This window comes from Ovis canadensis, chromosome 1 (genome assembly GCF_042477335.2).
Source record: "Ovis canadensis isolate MfBH-ARS-UI-01 breed Bighorn chromosome 1, ARS-UI_OviCan_v2, whole genome shotgun sequence".
Classification (NCBI taxonomy): domain Eukaryota; kingdom Metazoa; phylum Chordata; class Mammalia; order Artiodactyla; family Bovidae; genus Ovis; species Ovis canadensis.
Window position 1 is genome coordinate 48,288,244 of NC_091245.1, and position 18,986 is coordinate 48,307,229.

At 39.6% G+C, this 18,986-nt stretch overlaps 1 protein-coding gene across 1 annotated transcript in view; it reads right to left on the reverse strand.

Moving 5' to 3' along the window:
* Positions 1-18,986, reverse strand: part of NEGR1 (neuronal growth regulator 1) — a 1,037,860-nt gene that overhangs the window by 474,146 nt on the left and 544,728 nt on the right. The gene's annotated exons all lie outside the window — the stretch shown is intronic.

The window sequence follows — 18,986 nt, forward strand, 5'->3', positions numbered from 1 at the left end:
TCAGGTAATCTAATCACCACCATGGATAGAACTGGAACAGTATGAAAGCCATATCAAAAATACAGTACTGAAATGCATTAAAGGCTTTTTAATGACTTTACTGAAATTATTATACAAGCAATATTTATAAGACATCAACTTTGTTAACCCTTATTAAGGTATGTATTTGTCACATTTGCTTAAAATTCCTAAGCCTAGAGACATGCCTAGGCCTAGATATCAACAAAACGTCCATTGGTATTCTGGTCATTTTTATCAACAGGTAGATCAGCAAAAATCTCTGCTATAGATTCTTTGAAATACCTTAATAGGTATGAACTTAAGGAGTCAGTAGAGAAGGTAGATCATATTTATCCCTTAAATCTTTCAGGGAACTGTATTATCTCTATGAAGAAATACTAAAGACAAATACCATATTAATGATTACTTACTATCTCCTAGGCACAGTGCCATATGTTGAAAGCAACCTCTAAGGGGATATTATTACCATTAATTAATGAAGGAATTAAAGCTTAGAAAATTCATGTTCCTTATCTCCAATGACAAAGCTGCTTTCCCCACTGACTGAAATATTTTTTTGCGGAGGTCTCTTCTTGTCATTCATATCCAGATACTAATGTCCCCTCCTTGGAAAGGTCTTCCCTGACCACTTTATTAAAAAGTAATTGCATATCCTCAGCCCAAGTCAGGGGCTATCTCCTTACTTAATTTTTCCTTTGTAGTACAGTACTTACAATTTGAAATTATATTATATTCATTTATATATATTATATATTCAATTATATAATATTCATTCATTCATTCTCTCACTCTTCCTTTCATTCACTCACTGTGTGTTCTTTCTCCCTTCTCCACCCTGTCACTAGAATGTAAGCCTGTGAAAAGACAACTCCTCACTGACTCTATGGATGTGAATTCGAGCAAATTCCGGCACAAAGGGAAGGACAAGGGAGCCTGGCATACTGCAATCCATATGATCGCAAAGAGGTGGACACGATTTAGAGGCTGAAAAATAACAACAATGTATTCATTGTTGCTTTGCTGCCTTTTAAACAGCTTTTTAAGTATTTAGTACTTAGTAGCTGCTAAGTTAATATTTGTTGAATAAATATGTGCATGTATGAATGCATGAATGAAAATAATAGCACCGGAAGGCAAATCCAGGTTTTCTGATTCAATATCCAATGTTCTTGTCACATTGCCTGCAGATATTCTTAATTCAAAACTTCAGATCAAATATCTTCCTCGCATGTACATTGGAAACAATTCTTCAGACCAACGTGGTCCTGGTAAAATCTGTCATCAGTCCTCTCCCTCCTCTTTTCCTACAGGTCGGCTTCTCTTTCCAGTTAAGTCAGCCAGGGATCTGATCACTGATAAACTGGATCATGCTTAGGGGTTATAAAAGGTTTACCATATTCCATCTTGATTTTGCTACTTTTCCACTATCAATCAGCATCCTCCTAATGTCTTTAATTTGCCTTTTACTCAAATCGGGTTTCAAAGTGCATCAGTGAGATTGATTCCTTTCAAACATTCTTAATCCCCTCACCCTGATTGGTTTTCATCACATTCCTCTAGGAAAGCCATAATACCCAGTAAGATCCAAATATTTGCCTAGCTACTTGCCATCTGGTCTGAATTCAAATTCATAAGTACAAAATTCACATGAGAATTTGATAATATGTATCATCCTATTTCACTTCCTTAGCATCCTGTTTTCCCTGTGCTCAACAATTGCCCACGTTCTTTTCCCCCAGATTTCCTGTATTGTTCTCCTCCCTTTTCACCTCCCTATGACCACACAAATTTCACCCTTTTACTGAAAAACTTGTTTCATACACTTATTAGGAAATCTTTCCCTTTCTCACACCCAAATCTATCGATTTGCATCTACACTCATACTATAGGCCTTCTTGACTATTACCATGGAAAAAATACCCCTGATTCTATCAAAGCCGAGCCCTGCAAATAGTGCCTCTATTATATCATTTATAGCTTCACAAAGACTTTCTTCTTCAAATGAGTGCATTTTTAAATTAATAGTATAATTTCCTAGTTTCTAGAGGATCATCTTTTGGTATCTGTGTGTTTTTTTTTTTTTAAAGATAGAAACTGTCTTGACCCCTTCCATCTCTCCTCCATTCCCTTGAGTTTCAAGCAAACCATCTTGCCAAGTTTTCTATAATTGCATTCTCTCCTTAACCTACTCCAATTAGGGTTTTGCTCCCACCACACTAGCAGAGACTCTACTTCTGAAGATGACCAATGGCCTCTATGTACTGTGCTCCCCCCATTTCTCTTCAAGAAAAGATTCCCTGTGCAGCTGCCAGTGGGGGATGGTGAGCAGACTGCATCCAGCTGTCAGCTTCTACATAGCTGGCATCAGCTGCAGAGACATGCCTGTTCCAAACAGCTGAGATTCAATGCCTGAGCAAGGTAGGAATATAAAGTCCCAGCCATTTCACTGACATGGGATAATTTTGGTGGTCATTTTAGCTCTCAAATTTCCCCTCCAGTTTGGCCTAAACTTTTAGCAGTCATCACAGTTTGACATATTCTTCTGCCAAGTCCTGCTTCCCTGTGCCTTTCTCTCACAGGTGTTTCTCCCTAAAAACCATCTTACATTCCAAAGTCAGCATCTGCATCCAGAGAATGTAACTTGTGACAGTACTGGGAGCAATTGGAGATGGCAATCCGGAGGGTGGGGTTTGGTGTTTGGAACTGAATAAAATGCCACCTGGCATCACTAGCACAAGGAAGCACACAAATGGCACCTGGGATGAAGTGGCCATCCAACTGAAACCTTCACTTCTTGTGATGTGGTGAAGAATAAGGATATATGATAGAAGGACATACAATAGCAGGTGATATCACTACTGTTGTCAAAATGTGTGGAAAAATAACAGATGGAAAAATAACAGGGTTTGCATAGCTACTACCCAGTCGGTCTATAGCCATACTGTCCAACTCACTAAGCCACTGGCATGTACAATTATTGTGAACTTGAAATCTGGTTAGACCAAATTGAGATGTGTTGTATGTACAAAAACCACACCAGATTATAAATACTCACTACAAAAAAAATGTAAACTATCTCATGATTTTTATGCTAATATTTTGGATTTTTTATAATAAAGGTAATACATTGTAGTTAATTCCATCTGGGTCCTTTGTTTTACTTTTCAAATGTGATGAATAAAAATATGTGAAAGTGCCTATGTGGTGCATACTTTATTTCTATTGTACAATACCGCTCTATAGGGGGGAAAAGAGTTGAGATTGAGTTGAAAGATAGATCATCCATCACAAAATGGAAGTAACCATCACAAGGTGGAAGTCGAACATTTGGGATGGAGCATGAGCAGAACCAGAAGATGTGAGCAAGATGCATGAGCAAACAGTTCAGAACCTCATGGTGCCCATCACTGTTGTCACAGCCCCCTTCCTCTGCCCACATCAAGGAGAAGTATGATCACTTCACAGAGGGCAAAATAGTCCCAATTTGGAACATAGAAAGGTCGTCTTTGTATGTGAATGAAAAACATACAGTGACTACACTACTGACTTAGAATACTTGCGGTACCCTTAAAAGACAGTCTGAGAGAAAATTCTCTTCATTAGTGTAGGTTTCAGGCAGTGCTACGTGCCGTCTACTTCATGCAGAAAGGGAAGTTGCCCTGAAAAGAGGTTAAGAGGTGGCCTGTGCAAATGGCCTGGAAGTAAAAGACTGGAATATTATAGACAAGGAGGGATGAAGCAGAGGCACATAGATGGACCTATACAACTGAGCACAAAGTGAGAAAATCTTTGTACCACATCTTAATATCCACTAGAGAACATGTGCAATGGAAGAGGCACTAGACAACAAGTAGATAAAATAATCTGGCCAAGTAGATAAAATGAGTTGTGTGTCATTGGCCACACAAGTGCTGGCACAATGGATGTATAAACAAAGTGATAGTGAAGGCAAATATGAATATATTACACATGGGTCCAAGAGCATCAGATTCCACTCATCAAAGTTAAATAGCTACAGTTGCTGATGTGACCAACTGCCCCCAGCAGAGACCAATGCTGAGCCCTGGATACAGCACTGTTTCTTGAGACTTGCCACTTAATGGCAAGTTGACTATGTCATTTCACTTGCATCTTGGAAAGACCAGTGATTTGTCATCATGGGAATAGGCATTCATTCTCCATAGAGATTTACCTTTCATGCTGTGAGGGCCTTAGCCAGCTCCACTATTCAAAGGTAGTCAGTGTATTTGAGCCACTGTCGTGGATTCCCACTGGACTTTCCAGGTGGTGCTAGTGGTAAAGAACCTATCTGTCAATGCAAGAGACATAAGAGATGCAGGTTGGATCCCTGGGTTGAGAAGATCCCCAGAAGGAGGACATAGTAACCCACTCCAGTATTCTTTCCTGGAAAATCCCATTGACAGACAAACCTGATGGGCTATGGTGCACAGGGTTGCAAAGAGTCAGACATGACTGAAACAACTTAGCGCGCGCGCACACACACACACACACACACACAAATGGAATCCCACTGACCAGACTTTCCCTTTTACAGTTAAGGAGGTACATGACTGGGCAGATGGCCACCAGATCCACTGGTTGAACCAGACAGTTCACCCAGACTCTGACCTTATGGTGTGTTAGAATAGCCTTCTGAAGTCACAGCTAAAGTGCCAAGTAGGAGGCACTATTCTGAGGGGAGGAGGCACCATCCTCCAATAACGCAGTACATGAATTGAATCAAAGTTCTTTATAATTCTGCTGTGTCACTGAGTGGAAGAATATATAGGTGCAGGAGCCAAAGGAGGGGAATTACTTGACCTTAATCTAGCTCTCAGCCCTAGGTGTTCTTTGGAAGGAATGATGCTAAAGCTGAAACTCCAGTACTTTGGCCACCTCATGCGAAGAGTTGACTCATTGGAAAAGACTCTGATGCTGGGAGGGATTGGGGACAGGAGGAAAAGGGGAGGACAGAGGATGAGATGGCTGGATGGCACCACCGACTTGATGGACATGAGTTTGAGTGAACTCTGGGAGATGGTCATGGACAGGCCTGGGGCACTGCAATTCATGGGGTCGCAAAGAGTCGGGCACGACTGAGCGACTGAACTGAACTGAACTGAATCTAGCTCTATGTAGGCATGACAACTCCCCCTTGAGCACTAAAACACTTGCCTCAGATTCAGACTCAAGTATCACAGGTTTAAATAGTAATGGGGGATCCCCACCAGAGTCCAAATTTCTGAGTCATTGCTTTCTCCAGGATTAAACACTACTTTACAGGATGATGAATAGTGAGTACATCCACTCTCTTCTGAAGAAAATCAAATCCCCACTAAATAGGGTACAATCCAGCCCCAAATCTACACAAGATGACCACAAAATTCATCCTTAATTGAGTATGGCTTGCTCCTGCATACCTGCAATAGCCATACTGTATCCTTTCTCTCATTCTGGGTAGAAGCAATTGTAACAGAAAATAGAAGTTGAGAGGTAGAGAAACTCTAAATGTTTGGGGAATTTTAACTTTTTTCACATAAAGAAGAAAACAAACTGCATTTGTATGATGACCCTTGCTGCCAAAACATATCGGAAATGAACTCAAAGCCTTTTGTATATTTTGTTCTCCAGTCTCTGCACACTTCTTTTTTCTTTTTTACTTCCCAGTGTCTCAAGCCTGAATCTATAAACTAAGAATAGGTTTCCTAAATTTCAAGAAACTTACAGCCTTGAGCATGAGTTTGTAGTCAGTGTATCATTTCTTCTTCCATATTTTCAGAATTTTTATTTCCTTAGGAAAAGTCTGTACAGATAAAGTGTTGAGAAAACAGTAGCAATGATAGCAGATTTACCACCTGCCCATTTACTGCCTGCAGATTTATGGCCAACTGAGCCTATTTTGCCATCTGGGTCAAAGTCATATTTTCACTGGAAATATTTTGGTAAGTTATTGCTAGCATTTTTTACATGCAGGTGGTGATCACACAGGTTTTATGGCACTTTCGCAACGGCACGTCTGACTGAGGTGCACAGAAGCTGATCTTTTGTGAATGCCCACAGAAGCGATTCGATGAAATGGAATGCACTTTATTCATTACATTTACCAGCATGCGAAGGATTCCTTTAACATGAAATGTAATCTGAGAAAGGTACCAAGTCATGTTCCCTGGTTGTTTCCAGAGATATAGATTTTGGTGCTTAGAAATAAACAGTTGGCCACTCATGGATGTTGAGGCTACTGTCAGGTATACAAAGAGAATTTGAGAGTTTCTGGTGGGTATCTGTTAATTTTGATATGTTAGCCTTTGTAATTTTCTCTTTTAACACTTCTGTTGTTGGGGAAAAAAATGTTGCAGTCTGGTATTTTGCTTTTGGGGAGTTTTCATTCATTTCATAGACACATTGTAAGGGACAGACACAGTTATATAAGAGCTGTAGGAGAATGGGGAAAAAATGGACTCATAATAAGGAGACCTGGATGCTAATATGAGTTCTACAAACTGAAAGTATTATACTCTCACCTAGCTTGCTCCTTGGAAGGAAAGCTATGACAAACCTAGATACCATATTAAAAAGCAGAGACATCACTTTGCCAACAAAGGTCCATATAGTCAAAGCTGTAGTTTTTCTAGTAGTCATGTACATATGTGAGAGTTTGACCATAAAGAAGGCTGAATACAGAATAATTGATGCTTTAGTATTTTGATGCTGGAGAATACTCTTGAGAGTAATTTGGACAACACTGAGATCAAACCAATCAATCCAAAAGGACACGAATCCTGAATATTCATGGAAGGACTGATGCTGAAGCTGAAGCTCCAATCTTTGGCCACCTGATGTGAAGAGCCACCTCATTGGAAAAGATCCTGATGCTGGGAAAGATTGAAGGCAGGAGGAGAAAGGGACAACAGAGGATGAGATAGTTGGGCGGCATCCCTGATTCAACGGAAATGAGATTGGGCAAACTCCAGGAGATAGTGAAGGACAGGGAAGCCTGGTATGTTGCAGTCCATAGGGTTGAAGAGAGCCAGACATGTCTGAATGACTGAACAACAACACTTCTGTGTAACTATCATCTGAAACAAGATACAGAACATTTCTATCACTCCAGAATATTTCAGTTCAATTCAGTCACTCAGTCGTGTCCAACTCTTTGCGACCCCATGGACTACAGCACGCCAAGCTTCTTTGTCCATTACCAACTCCCAGAGCTTACTCAAACTAATGTCTGTAGAGTCAGTGATGCCATCCAACCATCTCATCCTCTGTCCTCCCCTTCTCCTCTTGCCTTTAATCTTTCCCAGCATCAAGGTCTTTTCCAATCAGTCAGTTCTTCGCATCAGGTGGCCAAAGTTTAGGAGTTTCAGTTTCAGTATCAGTCCTTCCAAAGAATATTCAGGACTGATTTCCTTTAGGATAGACTGGTCGGATCTCCTTGCAGTCCAAGAAACTCTCAAGAGTCTTCTCCAACACCACAGTTCAAAAACATCAATTCTTTGGCACTCAGCTTCTTTATAGTCCAACTCTCACATCCATACATGACCTCTGGAAAAACCATAGCTTTGACTACATGGACCTTTGTTGGCAAAGTAATGTCTCTGTTTTTTAATACGCTGTCTAGGTTGGTCATATCTTTTCTTCCAAGGAGCAAGCATCTTTTAATTTCATGGCTACAGTCACCATCTGCAGTGATTTTGGAGCCCAAGAAAATAGTCTGTCACTGTTTCCATTGTTTCCCATCTATTTGTCATGAAGTGATGGGACCGGATTCCATGATCTTCATTTTCTGAATGTTGAGTTTTAAGCCAACTTTTCACTCTCCTCTTTCACTTTCATCAAGAGGCTTTTTAGTTCTCTTTTTGTCATAAGGGTGGTGTCATCTGCATATCTGAGGTTATTGATATTTCTTCCAGCAATCTTGATTTCAGCTTGTGTTTCATCCAGCCCAGCGTTTCTCATGATGTACTCTGCATATAAGTTTAATAAGCAGTGTGACAATATACAGCCTTGACATACTCCTTTCCCTATTTGGAACCAGTCTGTTGTTCCATGTCCAGTTCTAACTGTTGCCTCTTTACCTGCATACAGACTTCAGAGGAGGCAGGTCAGATGGTCTGGTATTCCCATGTCTTGAAGAATTTTCCACAGTTTGTTGTGGTCCACGCAGTCAAAGGCTTTCACATAGTCAATAAAGCAGAAGTAGATGTTTTTCTGGAACTCTCTTGCTTTTTCAATGATCCAAAGGATGTTGACAATTTGATCTCTGGTTCCTTTTCCTTCTCTATATCCAGTTTGAACATCTGGAAGTTCCCGGTTCACATACTGTTGAAGCCTGGGTTGGAGAATTTTGAGCATTTACTTTGCTCGTGTGAGATGAGTGTAATCGTGTGGTAGTTTGAGCATTCTTTGGCATTGCCTTTCTTTCTTGCCCATTTCCTGTATACCCCTGACCCTGTCCACACACATAAAATGCAACTTTCTGACTTATATTATTGTAGATTAGCTTTGAAAATTCTTTTTACTTCAGATAAATGGAATCATCTAGTATGTTTTACTTTTTATAATGTCTCTACATTTTTTCCATGCTGCATGAATCATTTGCTTGTTCTGTAGTATTGCTGAGTAGTATTCCAATCATGCATATACAACAGCTTTTTTTATCTTTTCTCCTGTTTATGGATATTTGGATTATTTTCAATTTTTGACTTTTATGAGTTAAGTTGTTATGGACATTCATGTATATGTCTTTTGTGAATGTACATTTTCACTTCTCCTGAGTACATGCTGAGTTGTGGAATTTCTGCCAAGCAGAAATTTTATGTGTGTTGGTTAATGTGTGTGTGTGTATGAGTTTGTGTGTGTTATTTTAATGGTTTATGCCTGTATAACTTTATAAGAAACTGCCAAAACAGTTTTCCAAAATGGTAATACCATCTTTTACTCTCAGCAGCAGTTCTATTTGCTCTACATCTTCACCAGCACCTGGTATTATAAGTCATTTTTAGTCTTTCTAGTGGTTATGAAATAGCATATCATTATTTTGATTTGCATTCTCTAGATGACTGATGCGGCTGAGTTTCTTTTCATTGTAAACCACATAGAATATAAATATGGCTTAAATCTCCTTCAAAAACAGTCTAATTTTTGTTTCTTCGTCTTCCCTTGGTATTTTGTAACTCACCTATGTAGCTTTTAAAACAACAAATGTTTTAGTTCTACTTGCAAACATTTTAATTCAGAAGATCTGAATTAAATGCCTAGGAATAGAATTCTGATTCACAAATGAACCACTGAATTATGCTCCAGGTATATGACAGGTTTTTTTAACATGACTAACCTATTTATTAGGTCATACAAAGGCAATATACAATGATTAAGATCATAGACTTTAAAATAAAGATGAGATACTGAATCATAGTTCCCTCTTACTGTTTGTGTGCTTTTGGACAAATTATATAATTGAAATCTCAGGTTCTTAATCTACAAATTGAGGGTAATTACACTGCTTAACCCAGAGAGTTGTGAAGAGGATCAAATGTGATAGCAAATATAAAATGGTTACCATTTTTCCAAATTCATAATAAACACTCAATACTCATTAGAAAGAAGGAGAAAACTGTGAAAATATTGTGAAGAAGGAGCTACAGAAGTTAGAACACATAATGTTAGTATATTGATATTAGAGTTGTGTCTAATATTGATATTAAGAGTCGTGTCTGACTCTTCGCGATCCCATGGACTGTAGTCTACCAGGCTTCTCTGTACATGGGATTTTTCAGGCAACAGTATTGGAGTAGGTTGCCATTTCCCTCTCCAGGAGATCTTCCTGATGCAGGGATTGAACCAAGGTCTCCTGCATTGCAGGCAGAATATTGATAATAATATATCCCATTTACTGCTGCTGCTGCTGCTAAGTCGCGTCAGTTGTGTCCAACTCTCTGCGGCCCCATAGACAGAAGCCCACCAGGCTCCTCTGTCCCTGGGATTCCCAAGGCAAGAACACTGGAGTGAGTTGCCATTTCCTTCTCCATCCCATTTACTACTACTGTTTAAGTTAATCATTTCAGATAATCTTCCAAAAAGGTTTTCTTACTTTGTTTCACCTTTCTTTCACCTATAGAATATTTGTGGGTTGAAACATTGTATCATATCTTGGCATTCTCAGTTTTTATGTGAATGGATGTACTTAATGTGCTTCTGACAAGCTGTTTACTTTACCAAGGCAAGATTTCATGAATGACCTCATGTGTTTTTTCCCTCAGTTATCTTTTTCTGCCTGATGTTCCAAACTAAAATTGGTTAATCCTTGTTTCTAGATTATCCCTATGTGTCTGCAACACTATCTATAAGAGCCAGGAATGGAAGCAACCTAAATGCCGATCGACTGATGAATGGATAAAGAAGATATGGTACATAAGTACAAAGGAATATTACTCACCCATAAAAAGAACTGAAACTAGGTCATTGATGGACCTAGAGTCTGTCATACAGAGTGAAAACAATTAACTTTGTTTTAAAATAGGATCTTTAGCGAGATACTGCTTTTAAGCTTATTTTTTCTCAAATCTGTTTCCACTATTGGCTTTTCTCCTTTCCTCTTTTGACATATAGTACACTCATGGTGAAATCCATTGTGTATAAATGCTCAGTAAATATCCAATAATTATTAGAAATGCAAAGAAGCTTTTATCTTCTATTTTATATATTCAAAACTGGAGTAGAGAGGAAAAAGAAATAATTTTCCTTGAGAAACACAGTGCCTTTTAGTAGTAAAAGGTGGAAACAGTCCCAGCTTTACCTTTGATGGGTAAAGTTTCATAGGCTGCAAAAAGTCCTCACAAGGATGACTAGCTTTCCATTTCCCGAGTAAATTAAAGGGTCTACACCCCTTACCAACAGTTACTTTGCCATGCAACCCTGATAAATCAATGAAGAGGCAGAAAGACTCTATAGATAGTCATTCTTCATTTTCTAATGCCATAGAGTTTTCCCTATATTTTGTGACTTAAGTGTTTTCCTGGTAAATGTTGACAGAGAGAGTGAGAGAAGAAGAGAGAGAGAGAAAGAGCAATAACTAGCACCAATACTTGATGAATCATTTTCATCAGCCTCATACATATCTTTTGTTTTTGTTCTCAGCTTATCATGCTGAAAACACAGAAATCAAGAACAAATGACAACACAGAACTTGTCTCTTGTATCCAGAGTTGGACTATTGGAAAATAAAAACAAGTAACACAAAATTTTCACTTTTTATTTTTTCCAAACTATGTTCTTTCTTTGGATCAGCATTGTTAAGTAACTATACCTAGAGATCAGCATGCATTAAGCAAACCAAAAACAGCATTAGATAGTGAAGATTCTTTTCTTTATTTACACTGACCCAGATAAAGATACAAATTCCATATCAATGGAAAATATGCAAAATAGAAAAAGAGCATGAAACCAAGTTTAAGATCAAGTCAAAACTTCAGCAAATAAATACTCCATTTCTGACAATTTCTTAGAGAATTTAACAATTCCTTTCTAACATATCTAAAATCTCAGACTCATATAAAGGGCAGAATTTACTTTTAAAGTCAGAGGAATATTCAAACTATGAAGTCATACCATGTAATAAGGACTATAATAAAGATATGAACTAAATACTTTGGAATAACTGGAATGGAATAACTAATTGGTATTATTACTCTGTATTATAATTCTTCTCTTACTCTGAGCAAGACTGTGTTTGTGTATGTTCAATGTGTTTAATTCACTTTTCTGTTTATTAGTACTCAGTAAATGTTTAACGATATTTTTGGTCCTGAATTAGTTCTATTTTTTTTTCTTTTTATTCCTTCATATGGAAGGCAAGGATAGGAATAGAAGACACAGAAAAGGGACACAGTAAAGAGAACAGAGCAGTAGTATTGTGGGTCCCCAAGAGAACAATACAGAACACCCTGTTGCTGTTAGATAGGCTCCTGATCTTTTCTTTTTCTCCTACTCCAAAAGATAGGTTTTCTTTCCTCTCCTCTTTCTTTTTTCTTTTCAGTTGTTCACCTATACAATCCACACAGCTCCCCACAATCCCACTCTGTCTTTTCACTCTTCTAATGAGTATGTTGGTCATGTCTGTAGGTTACACGTCCACATTGCTTCATATTTCCCAGTAGCCTCTGCCTGTTACCATCAGAGACCAAATTCTTGAGATTCTAACTTTCTAGCAAAGTACACCTGCTGTCCTGCACTCCACAGGAGCTGCTGTTTGTTCTGATTCTGTGTCATTATTTATTGCCTGCAGTGTGAGCGGTGCTCCTTCAAGGAAAAAAGGTTTGGCTTATGTTTTCCTCCCAATCAATGCACAGTGAATACTACTGACAGCTGAGCGATGAGATGTGACTGAGGCCTGAAAGTCAAGGGCCTGTGTGTGTGTTTCAAGGCAGGTTCCACTCACAGAGAGGGAGGGGAGAAACATGATCACATTTGGAAATTGTATAACATGAGCCTAGTTTATCCCTCCTTTCTCATCTCACAGTCTACTGCTATTATCTGTAGTCTGAATCCAAATTAACTTGGAAACAAGCCTTCAGTGTACTTTGTGATTAAAAAAAAAATTGTTGAGTTTGGAGGATACAGAAGTTTGTCTGGATCTGGTCATTATATGAAATAAAACTGAAATCAATTAGAATTAAATCCCCACAGGTTTTATCATCATATAATAAGTTCCTTTTAGATTTTTTTTCCAGTGAAAAATTAAACTGAAATATTAATTTCCTTTTAGGTTGAACAGATGCTGGATCCAGCGTATCTCTGACATCACCAAGCATTAAGACTCTGTTACATTCCAGCAATACTCCAAATCTCAATGCAATAAGCTCATATCAACTTGATGAGGCAGACAGCTACTCTTTTTGAGACATACCACAGTCCAATTATTTCTGGCAAGGGGTTCCAATATATAATCATAGTTGCTGCCTACAGTTCTGTGATGCCTTAGCTCTAGATTTAAAATTTCCAAACAACATTTTGGAAATGTTGGTCTTTTGACCTCGTCTACCCCATAATTGGGTGTTCATTTCCACCAAACAGTGATGACAAAAGTGTTATAGCTCAAACGCTTGTGTTCTTCGTAGACTTATGTATTGAAATTCTAACCTCCAATGTGATGGTATTAGGAAGTGGTACTTTCTGGGAGATAATTAGGTCATGAGAGTAGATCACTCAATAACAGAATTAGTGCCCTTGCAAAAAGAGAGAATTTGCTTATTTTCTCTCTAGCTCTCTGCTTTGTTCATGTGAGGATATAATGAGAAAGAGGGCTTACCAGGTAGCGCTATGGTAAAGAACCTGTCTGCCAATGCAGGAGACATAAGAGATGTGGGTTCAGTCCCTGTGTCAGGAAGATCCCCTGGAGGAGGGCATGGCAACCCACTCCAACATTATTGACTGGAGAACCCCCATGGACAGAGTTGCCTGGCAGGCTACAAATCCACAGGGTTTCAAAGAGTTGGACACAACTAAAATGATTTCTCATGCATGCACATAATGAGAAAGACAGCCATCTACAAACCAAGAAGAGAGCTCTCATTAGACTCTGACCTTGTTGGCACCCTGATCTCTGACCTCCAGCCTCCAGAGCTATTAGACATATATTCCTATAGTTTGTAAACCACCTAGCCTATGGTATGCTATTATAGCAATTTGAGCTAAGGAACAAAATTTCCTTCTTTAACCAGCAGGGGAAAATCTTTGCTTTGTTTAACTTCTCTTTCCAAGAAAAGGGCTTTCGGTCTAGTTTTGGGGTCCAGAGTAAAATGCATATTCCCATTTTTGATATTGCAACAAAATCCTTCCCAAGGCAGTAGGGTCAAAGAAATGTCAGGCTCTGACTTTTCCTAGCGAGATCTCTGCTTTTCCCTAGTAATCCCACTTATAGTTTATCTAACATTATACCAAATTTCCTTACTCAATGGGGACTTTTACAGAAACCTTATTTATTTTTTCCTCTAGTCTAATCTTTAAGGACATCTGTGTATGTGTTAGTCGCTAGGTCATGTCCAACTCTTTGCAACTCCATGGACTGTAGCCTGTCAGGCTCCTTTATCCATGGGATTCTCCAGTTTATATAAATCAACCTCAGTTGTGGGCTAAATTCAAATTCCCTTCCACAGGAATATGGACCCCTTTTAGATCATAGAATATAACTGAACATATCTGTCAGGGTCTCCAAACATTTCAAGACATACAAAGCCTTGTGAGGGCATAGTGGAGTGTTATCTAAGTTTTATCAATGATGTATCTATTTATTATTTCATTAATTCATATAACAGACATTTATTGCTTACCTATTGGGCATCAGGCATTGCTCTAGACTAAGAACTGAAAAACTGTTTTCTATAAAGGACCTGATAATAAGTATTGTGCTAAATAATATGTGTTAAATAATATGGATAATAAATATGGTGTTGTGGGCCATAAAGTCTATTTCAACTACTCCATTTTGATAATTATAGCACAAGAACAGCTATAGATAAACTTAATAGGAGTGGCTATGTTCAGCAGAACATAAAGGGATTTAGGGAATATTTATATGAGGAGGATTGAAATGTCATTCCATTAGAATACTCCTCTAATCCACATTGATATTGCCCTCTGCGCCACTATCAAGTTACCTCTTAGTAGTATTACAATTTGGAGAAGGCAATGGCAACCCACTCCAATACTCTTGCCTGGAAAATCCCATGGACGAAGGAGCCTGGTAGACTGCAGTCCATGTGGTCACTAAGAGTCGGGCACGACTGAGCGACTTTACTTTCACTTTTCACTTTAATGCATTGGAGAAGGAAACGGCAACCCACTCCAGTGTTCTTGCCTGGAGAATCCCAGGGATGGGGGAGCCTGGTGGGCTGCCGTCTATGGGGTCGCACAGAGTCAGACACTACTGAAGCGACTTAGCAGCAGCAGTAGCAGTAGCAGCAGTGTTACAATTCAGTAATGTTATAATTCAGTCATTCACTCTGCACTGTGTGCACACTTACATTTTGTTATGGAATAACCATTGTATAAGTCAAATTCCTGCCTTTACAGGGTCACACCATAATTGCAAACTATCAGCATCATTTGAACCCAAGTTTTCTAGAGATATTTTACCTTATTAAATTAGGAAACATTGACTCCACACTTTTCAAAGCAGCCTTAAACATGAGCCCATTCCATGGACTCATGAAGATAAAATACATAGTAGCCTTCTTTGATTTGATAGGCCCATATATAAAAAAATAATGAGAGATGGTATTCCATTTTTAGGAAAGTGTTTAAATTCAGCCAGTGGCTATTATGATTAGATACTGGAATCATGTTCTCTAGAAGGCTAAACATTCAAATGACCAGGTTCTCAGTTACCAGCCCTGTCACTAGATTAAAAAACAGAAAAAGAAAGAAAGTGATAGTGACTCAGCCATGTCCGAGCAACCCCATGGACTATAGCCTGCCTACCATGCTCCACTGTCCATGGAATTCTCCAGGCAAGAATACTGGAGTGGGTAGCTGTTCCCTCCTCCAGGAGATCTTCTCAACCCAAGAATCAAACCCAGGTCTTCCACATTGCATCACTTACCATCTGAGCCACCAGGGAAGCCCTCCTCCAGGTAGCTGTGCCCTCCTCCAGGACATCTTCCCAACCCAGGAATCGAACCCAGGTCGTCCACATTGTATCACTTACCCTCTGAGCCACCAGGGAAGCCCTGATGTCACTAGATCAAAGACACTTTAGAGAGGGTAACAGGCAGGAAGGCCAGGGGTCTCCAAATGGAGAAAATAGCCTGCAAGTGTCAGACATTTTTATCTCCCTTACGCGGCAGGAAGAAACTAACTAGCGATTTTTTTTTTTCCTTCTCTATACAAATTTAAAAGGAGGTTTCTCTTAAAATTCTTTGTTGCCATAATGACACCTGGTTTCACCTGAAGTTAACCAATGCCTTTTTCTTATGAAAATGTTTATCTTAAGCTATGCTAATGTACTATGCATTTACCCCAAACTCTGTCTTTAAGTGGGTTCTGCCTTTTGGCTCAGAACCTACTTGATAAACCAGTATGTTATACTCCAATATTGTTCCTCTAATCTATGTAAACGACACTATTTGTATGGTGCTCTGCCCTTCTTTAAGATTCAAGTTAATCCTTTTATGGCCCAAGATGAACCATTTGGAGCCAAGATTATCCCAAAATACATCTTATGGGTGAGGGGCCTGGTGCCATTCTAAGTTTTGAGACATTCCTTTCTTTCATTAACAGACTGCTGGTGACTATATAACATCCAGCTAAAGACTAGCAGGGGGGTACTCTTTCTGCCCGCTTCTGATGCCTATGTCAGAAGCTTTCTCTATCTTCTTCATACTTTAATAAAACTTTATTACACAAAAGCTCTGAGCGATCAAGCCTCGTCTCAGGCCTGGATTGAATTCGTCTCCTCCAGGGGCCAAGAATCCCGGCGTCGTAATTCAACAACAACCTTTCACTTTCGAAAGATCAAAGGACTAGTAAGATATGATTTCTACCACTAAGGAGATTTGGTGAGTGTGGGATGGGGGAGACAATTACAAATAAAGCATTGTTCATGAAAATTCTTCTATCCTGGAGCCTTACATGCTAGTCATCATATTTCTCATCTTCATATATCTGGCATATTGCTAAACTTATGCTCTGGTTTGAAGTTAACCATTTAGAGAAGAGAGAGATTTATTAAATACTTTTACAAGTTTTCACTGAGAACTTAAAGTGAAAGTGAAGTCGCACAGTCCTGTCTGACTCTGCGACTCGTGGACTGTAGCCCACCAAGCTCCTCCGTCCATGGGATTCTCCAGGCAAGAGTACTGGAGTGGCTTGCCATTTCCTTCTCCAGGGGATCTTCCCAACCCAGGGATCAAACCCAGGTCTCCTGCATTACAGGCAGACGCTTTAACCTCTGCACCACCAGGGAAGCCCTTAAATACAAGAATACAGTCTCTCAGAAAACCTCCTATAGAGACACAGAACTTCAGATCCAAGTACTAACATCAAAGATTGCAAGGGATGAAAGAAAGCCAGGTTGAAAGAAGAAGGGGGAGGAGGCGGGGGAGCGGAGTTGGGGGGGGGGCGTGAAAGGGGTGGCCTTACAGATATCTCCTGCCACCTAAAGATGCCCAGGTGTTATGGGACTTTCCCCTGGTCCTCCAGAGAAGGGAGGACTGGAACTTGGCCCTACCAGAAATCAGACCAGACCAGAACCAGAGTTCGAGTCCTCTGCCAAGAGGAGGTGATCAGTCTCCAATCCTCAGCTCAGGCTGAGGGCCCTTCGACCAGATTCCTGCATCCAGGACTGGGGGACTAGAAAAATAGGGAAGGATAGGAAGAGTTAAGGAGAGGAAAGAGAGAGGGAAGGGGAGAGAGATCAATAATGTCTCTTGTTCCTTATCGGTAGGGTGAAAACTGAGAACCTAGTAAGTGAAAACTGAGAACTTACTAGGAGTCAAATTCTTTTGGGCACATGGGGTTACAAGGTTTCACAAGAAAGACTGTTTTCTGTCATCAGAGGGCTCATAAATAAGTGTAAGACACAATCATATGAGTATACAATTACAGCATACTGGGGGAGGTGCTGGGACATAGTATTGATACAGAAGCACAGAGGGTGTGAGTGGGGCCAAAGCTGTTAGAGAATATGGAAGAAATGGAACTTATGTGGTCCTTACCTTAGTAGGATTTAATTTGTGTTGGGAAAAAAAGAAAAACATACACAAAGCAATTAGGCAGGAGTGAACATGCCGTTGGGCTTCTCCAGTGGTTTAGCAGTAAAGAATCTTCCTGCACTGCAGGAGATGCGGGTTTGATCCCTGAGTCAGGAAGATTCCCTGGAGGAGAACATGGCAACCCACTCCAATATTCTTGCCTGGGGCATCCCATGGAGAGAGGAGCCTTGTGGGCTATAATCCATAGGGTCACAAAGAGTACAACCTAGCATTCACACACAAATATGCTATTAAAAGCATAGTATCCATGGAATTTTCTCACGTGAGTGGGACCCCTGGTTTGAAGGGAGTAACATGTGCCCATTAGAATGTGTTTTATTAAAAAAAAAAAGAGACTGTTTTACAAGACAGTAAAAAGGGAATGATTCTAGGTTACTGAACAGAAAATAACAAAAGGAATAGAGGGCTTTAGAAAAATGGGCTGAAATAAATATTCATGATAAATAAAAGAAATGGTAGAGATGAGAGTGAGAAAAATCTATTGAGCACCCTTGCAGTTATCACCAGTCTGGATGGATGTGGTAGCAATGGAAAAGGAGAGGAGGACCGAAGCTGAAAGACGGTTCAAAGGAGGAGATGACAGGATGCACTGACAGATTGAACACTAGGTTTGAATGAGAGGGAAGAGTAAAAGAAAGTCTGGAAAAATGGTGATACCAGTGACAGAATCAACACAGCACGGCGAACTGACAACCAGGTGATCAAAGTGACATACCACTTGTGCCATGCGTCTGAAAGCTCTTCATCAGAGATCCAAAGCTGAAAGGAAAGTTGTCTCTAGATTATTCTTTCTCAGGAGTCTATGCGTAAATGATGAGCTTGACAAAAAGAAGTCCTCTAAGGCACTGGCTGATGTGACCTCATGTGTCACACCAAATTAAAGGCCCACAGAGTGAGGGTCAGCTCTGATGTCTATACAGTTTAGAACTGCAAATAGACATCACATTCTCCTTGTGAAGTTCCATCCAGGTCACCTATAAACCGTAATAAAGCATCAAATAACAATGCTTGGTAGGCCTTCAATAAAGATTTGTTGAACTAGACTGAGGCTACAGGGGTTAAAAACAAGTCAGTGGGGACGAGGTATAACTCTTTTAACACAGCACCTTGAGAGCAGAGCAGAGAAAGCACAGCTTGAATAAATCACAAGGCCAATGCCCACTTAGGCAAAATGGGATGGCATCTTCTGAAACT